Genomic DNA, 10,768 nt, shown 5'->3' on the forward strand with positions numbered 1-10,768 from the left:
GAAAGGGTTAAACCAGGCGGCTCCCTGGAGGCAAGGATTCTGAGACTTCATCTAACATACTTTGGACATGTTGTAAGGAGGAACCGGTCCCTGGAGAGGGACATCATGCTTGGTAGGGTGGAGGGCAGGCACAGGAGGGGAAGGCCCTCTAAGAGGTGGATCGCTTCAGTGACTGGGGTAATCGGGATGGGTGTATCGGAGACAGTACAATTGGCACAGGACAGAGAGAGTTTAGGGCCGTTCAACATAGGGTCGCAATGAGTCGCAAGCAACTCGAAGGCACATAACAACAACAACAACAACAATATATCCTACTGTAAGTTTGGTAGAATTCACTGACAAAGCCATCTGAGCCTGGTTTGGGTTTTTGTTGTTGTTAGTAGGCGATTTCTTTATATATAATCTGTTTAATTTTCTTCCTTTGTAATGGGTCTGTTCAAATGTTTTCTTTCTGTCTGTGTTAGTTTACATATGGTATGACTTTCTACCAAGTTGTCTATTTCCTCTAGATTTTTTAAATTTTCTGAAGTATATATCTTTATAGCATTCAGTTGTTTTCCTCTGTGTTTAATGATTTGTTTCTACATCAGCCATTTAATTTGTGTCTTTCTTTTCTTTTGTTAGATTTGACAGTATTTTGTCAATATTAAACCTTTCTAAAACTCCACTCCCCATCTTGTTAATAATTTCTGTTGGTTTTCAGTTTTATATTTCATCTCCTCCTGCTCTTATTTTTATTATTTCCTTTTCTTCCCTAGAGGTTGTATAGCTTGCTTGCTGTTCTTTTTCTGTTTGTTACAGATGTTATATTAAAGTGTTGATTCTGATATTGTTTGTTTATTTATTGCTATAAACTGACACTTGTATATTGTATTTGCTCCTAGAGCTTTGTTATATTGTGTTTTGTTCTCAGTTGCTTTAAAAAAAATTTCAGTATTTTCTTCTAACAGCAGTGATCAAGGTAGGTATTATTTAGCTTCCAAAGAAATGGGTATTTATTTTATTTTTCATCCTTTACCCTCTTGTAGTTTATTTCTAATTTTATAGCACTGTGATCTGAGAAGGTATTTTGAGCAACTTTAATATTTTTAATTTATCAAGGTTTTCCTATGACCTAACAGATGGTCTCTTTTGGAGAATGTTCTGTATATGTCTATATATAGACATAACCAGGTTGAGATAGTTAATTAATTGTATAGTTTGCTTCTTTTGGATCTTTCCTGAGTTTATTTCTATCTATTCTGTACTTCATTAACAATGGTATATTGAAGTCTCTTAATAGGGACATATAGCCAACCTTAGATGAATCTCGGTTGAAAGCAGATTACTAGACAAATGTCTGTCTGTGTCTTATTGACTATGAAAAGGCCTTTGACTACATGAATGACAACAAATTGTCTAATCATGAGAAAAACGGGGATCCCAGAACACGAATTCTGTACTTAGACTAGGAAAGCAGCAGTAAGAACAGAAAAGGGAAACAATGCATGGTTTAAGATCAGGACAAATGTGTGCATCAGGGGTGAGTCTTATCTTCATACCTTTTCAATCTATAAGCAGAACAGGTCATTCAGGAGGCTGGAATTTATTGAGAGAAGGTTGCATTATAATTGGAGGAAGACTCATGAACAACCTACATTATGAGGATTACACAAACTTGCTTGCTGAAACTGAAGAGGAATTTGCTGAAGAAGGTCAAGGACTATAATCTTCAATATGAATTGAAGCTCAACATCAAGAAAATGGAGATTTTCATCACTGGGCCGATTGACAGCCTAATAATAGGCAGAGAAGAGATTAAGACCATTAATAACATGAGCTTCCGTGGCTTCATAATCAACACTCTTGGTACCAGAAGCCAGAAAATCAAAAGATGAATTGCAGTTTAAAGACCTCGAAAGAGTAATGAAGAGCAATGATGTTAGTATGGAGATTAAAATGTGCCTGATGCAGATGATGGTCTTCACAATTCCTGTTTTTCTATGGCTTTAAATATTCTTTTGATTTTATCTTTTATCCCTTTTTAAAATTACAGATTTTTATCTGTGAATTCCTTCAAGGTTTTGTATTTTTCTGTGAAAAAAGTTGATCATCATTCTGAATTCCATGTTAGATAATTCTATGAGCTTTTCTTCCTTTGGATGATGTATTTTGATAATTTTTTTAAATTATTTTTTTATAATATCTTCTTTAGCTTCTTTGTGGGGTTTAAGGTTTTCTGTTTCTTCTGAGATATTTTGGTGATGTCATTTTTAAAATTTTCTTTCCTTTGTTGTGCATGTGTGATAGTTGACGGGTGTCTATGGAATTATCTGTTTATTGTGGTGCAGTGTTGTTATTTTTGTGTTTGCGGTGCTGATTGTTATCTAATTCTAGTCAAAGATAGTAAGTACTGGCTTTTTCTCTAATGAGATGTGTAGCCACTCTAGTTCAGCAAGTCATGTAACCAGTCACAGGTGTGGTGTGGAACACACCCACAGTTGAGGCTGGTCAACTCTTGCCTTTCCTCTCTGCCAATTAACTAAGAGTCTGAACTACACCAGTGTGTAGCAGGCCAGATGAGTCACTAGACTTCTGAGTCTCAGAGTCAGGGGGTCTCTGTGAATTACAGACTTTCTGTTAATCATATGTTCTCTGAATTACTTACTCTGTCTGCAAGTAGTTAGTAATCTCTCACAGTGTTGAGTTATAGGGCCGTGGATGATCATAGTGCTATGCTGCCAGGTTGGTGTCCAGCTAGGGTAACTGTGGTGTGAGCCTGTGGTCATGAGATTGTGAGAGAGCATCTCAAGGCCTCCTAAGCTATTGCTGAACATGGTGTGTCATGACTGAGCATTTTACAGATGTTCTCAGCAAAGCTAGTCAGTGTTTGCTGGGTATCTGGGCTAAAGACCATGGAAAGGTTAGAGGTGGTAATGTGAGGCCACTAGGCTGGCATCAGGTGTGGTATTCTTGGGATAGCCTGAACATGGTTTGTATGGTGGAGGAAAGTTAACTTTTCAATAAAGGCTGGCCCGAGAATTTTGTGAGTTTCCACACACTGTGACTATGAGAGCTCTTCCAGTGCCAAATTCAGAGCAGGGTTTGTCTGGTCTGTGAGCCCATACATGGTACTTGTGCAAACATTGCCAGCAGCCTGCTCACTGTATAAGCAGGGTTGAGCCAGAGGACCAGATAACCCCCTCTCATTAAGATGAGAGAGGCCCCCCAGATATGCTAGCGAAGAGATGAGGCAGTTCCTACTTCTTCCTGATACAGATCAAGTGCTGGGGAGTCATTGTTTGTGGTCCTGAGCCCATCCTCTTGGAGCCTGCTCAGAGTAAGTTCATGGAGTTCCTTCTTCTTATCTTCAATTAATCATTTTTCCATATTTCCATTTCCATTCTGAGTCTGGCTTTACTCTCAATTATTTTCTCCAAATTTCAGTGTACTAGGATTATTTTCTGAGTCTTCTTTGTACTTCTCTCTTTGCTCTTTCTGTGAGAAATAGGAAGACCTATTGTTCTTCTTCTTATTATATGTTGTTAAGCAGTATATAATACTGAATTTTGTGAAACGCCTTTGGTGTATCAACTAATATGATCACATAGCTCTTTGCATTTTATTGATACAGTGAATTACACACTTTGTTATTCTAATGTCTCTCTGGAGACTAAGGTGCGTCTGATACAGGCCATGGTCTTTGCAATCACTTGTTATGCATCAGAGAGTTGGACAATGACTAGGGAAGATAGAAGGAGAATTGATGCCTTTGAGTGGTAGTACTGGAGAAAAGTATTGCAGGTGCCATGGACAGCTAGGGGTTAAAAACCAAAACGGATTCATCCTGGAGAGGAGGCTTAAACCGAGATGCTCCTTGGAGGCAAGGATTCTGAGACTTTGTCTAACATACTTTGGATATGTTGTAAGGAGGGACTGGTCCTTGGAGAGGGACATTATTCTTGGGAGGATGGAGGGACAGCGCAGGAGGGGAAGGTCCTCTCTGAGGTGGATTGATTCGGTGACTGGGGTAATCGGGATGGGTGTATTTGAGACAGTGTGATTGGCACAGGACAGAGCAGAGTTTAGGGCTATTGTGGTCGCTATGAGTTGCAAGCAACTTGATGGCACATAACAACAACCACCACCACCATATCCTTACAACTCTGATATGAATCTCACTTGATCCTAATAAATTATTTTTAAAATGTAATGTTTGGTTCTATGAACTTGGACTTTGTTTGAATTATTTGCATCCATGTTTATGAAGGATATTGGTGTCTAGTCTTCTTTAGTGATGTCTTTTGCTGGCATTAGTATAAGTAGAATGAGCTAAGAAGTATTCTTTTTGTATATTCTGAAACAGTTTAAGTGAAATTGATGTTAGGTCTTCTTGGAATGTTTAGCAGCGTTTAATGATGAAGCTTTCTGGCTGAAACTTTTTGGTTGGGAGTATTGTCACCACATATTCAGCTTCTTCTTTTGTAATAGAAGTCAGTGAGGGAAAGGCAGATTTTTGTTATTTGTTTTCTGTTCTTTGTTATTGTTAAACACTTTCTAGTGTTTTGAAGAAAACTACTGGAAACACTATTCTTGGAAGGTGAAAGAAAGCCTTATAGTACAGGCACTCTGGAGACTTGATGAAATGACATTTGGGCATTTTCTTGTCAGACACTTAATCCAAATGATGTCTTCAGCTTCAATTCCTTGTTTGCTGAAGCCTGCACAAGTATTTATTTGAAGACTGCAGGCTAAGACATACTGAATGTTCTTTGAGATGCACTCATTTCTGTGTGCTTTCCTCTCCCCTGCTCAGTCTCTCTTCAATGCTTTACCTTTCTGTGTCAATTCCGTAATTCAGAATTGTTGAATATATCTATATCTAACAGCACAGTGTAAAGAAAAGAGATGTTTGTGTTTCATGGCTGTTATCACTAGTGTGACCCTCCTTGGACATGGCCGTGTGCACAGGTAGGCCTGCTTAGGGTAGGAATAGGTTATGATAGAGTCATGCTTCCTAAAAATACTTCCTTCCTTAGCATTCTGTGTTCCCCAGAAACAGCAGGTATCAGATACCCTTTTGCTTTTCACCAGCCAAAGACTATAAATACAGCCACATTTCCCACATACTGTATTTAAGTTTTATAAAATGTCTGTGTTGCATATGTAATATAGGAGATATAATTATACTATTTCAAATTTGGCCAAATTTCATTAAACTTAAAATAACAGATGGCACCACACAATATTGGTGCAGTATGGTTCATTTAAATCATAATTGGAACTGGAAAATATTCTGATTCGATACAGGGTGATGGTGATATGCAGGGTATTAGTAGATGGAGTGATTCCCTTCCTTTGGTTAACATGAAGCATTTCTTTTCCGGGAAAATAGTGTTTTAAAGGTATAAATTATCATTAGCCTCACATTATGATGCATATGTTCCCCTTACCATAAAGTGTTGTTCTCATTGTTGTTAGGTACCACCCGTTTGACTACAACTCATTTTAACTTTGTAAACAACAGATTTGATACTTAATGAATACTGCACCATCCTCACCATCTCTTATATGCTTAAGTCCATTGTTATAGTCACTGTCAATCTTATTGGCAATCTTTTTCTCTTTCTCTTATTTTCCACCATTCCCAGCATGGTATCTTTTTCCAAGAACTACTCCTCCTGACAACATACCTCAATATATGAGACCTTTCTTGCCTCTAACAAGCACCCTGCTTGCACTTTCTTTAAGATAGACTTATTTGTATGTGTAAGAATATAAATGAATGCATAAAAAAAAAGATAGACTTATTTATTCTTTTGGAAGCATATGGGATATTTAGTACTCTTCCCCAACACTATAACACAAGGCATTAGTTCTCCTTCTGTCATTCTTTTTTTTTAAATTTTATTGTTTTTGTGTGTACCGTCAAATCAGATCTGACTGGTACAGGAGGAGATTGCCCCTCCTTCTCCAGCAGAGCCTCTGGTGGATTCAAACAGCGTACCTCTGGGATTGCAGTGCAACTTCTTGCCTCCTTCCATGATTCTTATTCATCATCCAGCTCTCAGATGCGTAGCAAGTGATTGAAAAGATCAAGGTCTGAATCAGGCTCAACTTGGTCTTCAAATCAACATCATTATTGTCATGTAGGACCAAAAAAAATACAACCTTGAGTCTATCCCAGTTAAATTTAAGAATCATCTCAGTAACAGGTTTAAAGTATTGAAGATGAATTATCAAAGATCAAAGAACTGTGGGAGGATACCAAAAAACCCAACACATTATCCATAAAAAGAGCAAAAGGTCCTTAAACGAATGTCGAGATACTCACTATAATCTGACACAAACTGAGGTAGAACCTCTTGAAAGTTAATATCAATAGGGACTATGTGTAATACTAATCTAAGGGGGGAGGTAAAGAAAGGAAATACTAAAATAGATGCCAGAAGAGAGTATGAAAATTATATGAGAGTGTTGAGAAATTAAATCAAAAGGAAGAGATGTTAAAAGTGCTGAAAAGAAGATTTCAAAGAGCAGTTTGAGAAGATAAAGCAAAATATTATTAGAAAATGTTCAAAGAGCTGAAGTCAGAGAATAAAATGGGAAGAACACACTTACCTGTTGCGGAATGTTGGGGAGGAAGGGAGGGTCTCTGGCCAGCACAGATCACCTAAGCTTCAGATAGTGCAAGTCTCCCAATGGCCTTTAATACGGGGTAGAGAAAGCACCCCTGTGTTTGGCTGTACTGCTTGAGAAAGCTCACCACCTGGGAAGACAGCTGCCAAGTCTGTTGAGCTGGGAGTGGTCTGCATGAGGCTGAAGTTCTCCTACCAATCCACAAGTTGCACGTCTGTAATCCCACCCTATCTGGTCTTCCTGTGTATATAAGTGCAGTGTAGATCCCAATAAAGTTGAGCTGGATTGACTCTCTGATCCTCTCCCTGAGTAGTGTATCTCTGTCGTGCTTACCCCCATCAGAGTGTTACTGTTAAGTTGCCAGCGAACTGACAGCAGCACTTAATGTTTCTCAAACTGAAAGAATTGAAAACCAATTCAAGTACTGAGTTGTAATACTGAGATATGCTATGGGCACAATCTTGAATGATCCAAGAACCATCAAAAGAAGATTGAAGGAATGCATAGAATTCTTGTGTCAAAAAGAATTATTTGGCACTGAAAAAGTTCAGGAAGTACCATATGAACAAGAACCAATAGAAATGAAAGATGGAGTTTAAGCTGCACTTAAGAAATTGGCAAAAATTAAGGGCCCAGGAGTAGATTGAATGCCAAATGATATGTGTCATCTATCAGACACAGTCCTGAATGTGCTCATACCAAGAAATTTGGTAAACAGCTGACTAGCCAACTGATTGGAAGAGATCAATATTTGTTCCCATTCTTAAGAAAGGAGATCCAAAAGAAAGTGGAATTATTAAAAAAAATCAATATCATACCCAAGCAAAATATTGCTGAAAATAATGAAAAAATGATAAGAACAATACATTGGTAGGGAATTGCCAAAACGGATGTCAGATGGCTCATGGCCAGTAGTAAAGAATAACAGAAGTATGTCTATTTGTGTTGTGTTGACTGTACAACAGTATTTGACTATGTAGATCATAACAATGTATATTTAAAATTGAGATGAATGGAAATCCCAGAATACTTAACTGTGTTCATGAGACATTTATACCTAAATAAAGATAACTGTTGTCAGAACAGAGCAAGGGAACACTGTATGGATTGAAATCTAGAAGGTGTGCATCAGGGTTGTAACACTATGACATGGATGTGTCAAATGCGTTAATGGTTGGCTACCCAATGTGGACTGAGAGTGGGGTGGAGCGCCCTGACTAAACAAGCATGGAAGGAGGAGTGGCATCCACTTCCATAATAGCTTGCCTCTGGAAATCCTATGAACTTGGAGAGAGGATGAAAGGCACCCAAGCATCAAGGACTCTCCTTCATAGGGTCTCTATGAGTCGCCTGCTACTCGACGACACTTAACAACAACAACAACACTCATTTTGTATGCTGAGCAAATTATTTGAGAAGCTGGATTCTATGAAAAAGAATGTGGCATAAAGATGGGAGGAAGTCTTATCAACAACTTACATTATGCAGATAACACCAGTTTACTTGCTGAAAGTGAGAAGGATATGAAATGCTTGCTCCAAAAGATCAAGGACTACAATCTTTAACATGGATTACATCTCAACATCAAGAAAAACAAATGTCCTCACTACTGGAAAATAGTTAACATTATAATATCCAGAGAAAGGATTGAAAATATCAATTATTTTGTCTTGCTTGGTTCAGCAATTAATGATCTTGGAACCAACAGTTAGGAAATCAGAAGACTTACTGCACTGGGTAGGTCAGCTCTCCAAAGTGCTGTAGAATCATGATGTCAGTTTAGAAGAGTAAGATGTGCCTGATTCAGGCCATATTCTTCACAATCACCTGCTCTACATTAAAGAGCTGGACAATAAATAAGGTAGGCAGAAGAAGAATTGATGTCTTTGAGTTGTGATGAGGGAGAAATGTACTGAATAGCCTATGGACTTCCAAAAGAACAAGCAGGCATCTCTTGGAAAAAGTGCCTCTAGAATGTTTCTTGGAGACAAAGATGGTAAAAATTATCATCTTTCATACTTTGAAAATATAGGTAGGAAAAGCTCATCCTTGGAAAGGGACATCATGCTTGCAAAGATTAGTAAGCAAAGAAACGCTTCAAGGAGAGGGATTGACACAGTGACTTCTGCAATAGGCTCTAGTGTGTCAGAGATGATGAGGATAGCACAGAATAAGACAGGGTTCATGTCAGCTGTTTATATGATTTCTGTGAATCATACTCAGTGGCACCTAACAACAAAAGGACCTGAGCTTTCTCATTATGGTTTGGATTTTTATTACCTAGAAGATGTTGTTTCTGTGTACTGTTGATTCAGAACTGACCCATAACTGACCCTCTGATGGATTTTAAGAGACAGTTAATCACACGAGAGGAGATTGTCTATACTCCCATGGAGCAACTGCTTACCTAGAACCAGGTGTCTTTGGGGGTTACAGCATACCTTCTCACCTCTAGGCTACCAGATATTAGAAGCCAATTACCAACTTTCATGTTGGCTCCTCATAAATATTCTTCATCAACCAAAAAGGTCATAGACCTTATGTGAAATTGGCTGATATTAATTTTTCGGAGGGATAACTCTTCTAGCTGTTCATGTACAGTTGTAGACTGTAAAACACACAGAACTAGAAAGTGGTAGTCTGCTTAGCTTCATCCCCATTTCCTTGTTCACCAATATCATGTGATCAATTTTCAGACTTCTAAGTTGTCCGTTAACTTAGATATGAGATAGTTATTGGCTGATAGCCGAAAATATCAGAAATATGATTGTGTCTTATTGAGTATGCAAAGTCATTTGAAGGTATGACTCATAACATTCTGGATAACATTGCAAAGAATGGAAATTTAAGAATATTTGACTCATGTGACACCTACACATAGACTAAGACTCAGTTGTTCAAATAGAATAAGGGTAAAATAAGAAAACGTGTGTCAAGATTGTATCTTTTCTCCTTAACAATTTATTATGTATTACTGAATAAACTGAAACCTGTAAAGAAGTATTAGAAGAACTTTCATCAATCAGCACCTTGCATTATGCAGATGACACAACATTGATTGAAGAAAGTTAAAAAAAAAGGCTTGAAGCTCATACTGCAGAAGTTCAAAGACTATATATATATATATAATCATTAATATGGATTATATCTTAATATCAAGAAAACATTAGTCTTTACTGTTGGATCAATAAACAACTTCATGATAAATGGTGACAAGATTGAAGTTGTAAAAGACTTCTTTTTTCTTACGTCCACAATCAGCACCTATGGTAGCAAAAGTCAAGAATATGTTGAATTTGGCAAATGTGCTGTCAAGGACCTTTTTAAAATGTTAAAAAGTTAAGAAAACATTTGAAAAACTGAAGTGTGCTCACGCCAAGCCATGGTATATTCAATTGTTTCTTAGGCACCTAAGAGCTGGACAACGTAAAAGAAACACTAAAGAAGAATCAATGTTTTTGAATTGTAGTATTGATGAAGAATATTAAATTTCCCATGGACTTCCAAAAGAACAAATTGTCTTGGAGGAAATGCAACCATGGAGTTCCTTAGAGGCAAAACTGCTGAAACTGCATACTTTGAGAATGTAATCAGAAGGAACTAGTTTTTGGAAAAAGATATCATGCTGGAAAAGATAGACAGCACAAGAAAGGATGACTTAATGAGATGTATTGACAATGCATTTGTAACAATGTGATTGTAACAATGTGAGAATTATAATATGGTAGAAATTGTAAGGAGGGTAAACAACAAGTAAAGATATGATCTGTTGTGCATAGGGTTGCTAAGGGTCATAGTTGACTCAATGGCATCTAGCAATTACAAATTGTTCATAAATAATACTTGGATAAGTGACATGAAAACCCATTTTGGGCCCTTCTGCCTGTATTTCAATTCTCTCAATATTCAGTTCTTTATTGAATTAAAAGACAGAATTTAAGTTTATATTGGGCCACCAAATTTGCTATTAGACTTTTTTATGTTTGTCATGAAACAACATATGAGCAAGAGCCTATGGTGATGAAAGAAGAAGTTCAGGCTGCTTTGAAGGAAATGGCAAAAATTAAGGCTCCAGGAATAGATGGTATACCAATTGACATATTTCAGTTAACAGATGCTGCTATGGATGTGCTCACCAAGTTGTGCCAAG

At 37.5% G+C, this 10,768-nt stretch overlaps 1 pseudogene; it reads left to right on the forward strand.

The window, feature by feature from the left end:
* Positions 1-10,768, forward strand: part of LOC102855241 — a 145,371-nt pseudogene that overhangs the window by 131,043 nt on the left and 3,560 nt on the right.

The sequence above is a fragment of the Elephantulus edwardii genome, unplaced genomic scaffold (genome assembly GCF_000299155.1).
Source record: "Elephantulus edwardii isolate Elephantulus edwardi_28Jun2011 unplaced genomic scaffold, EleEdw1.0 scaffold00120, whole genome shotgun sequence".
NCBI lineage: Eukaryota > Metazoa > Chordata > Mammalia > Macroscelidea > Macroscelididae > Elephantulus > Elephantulus edwardii.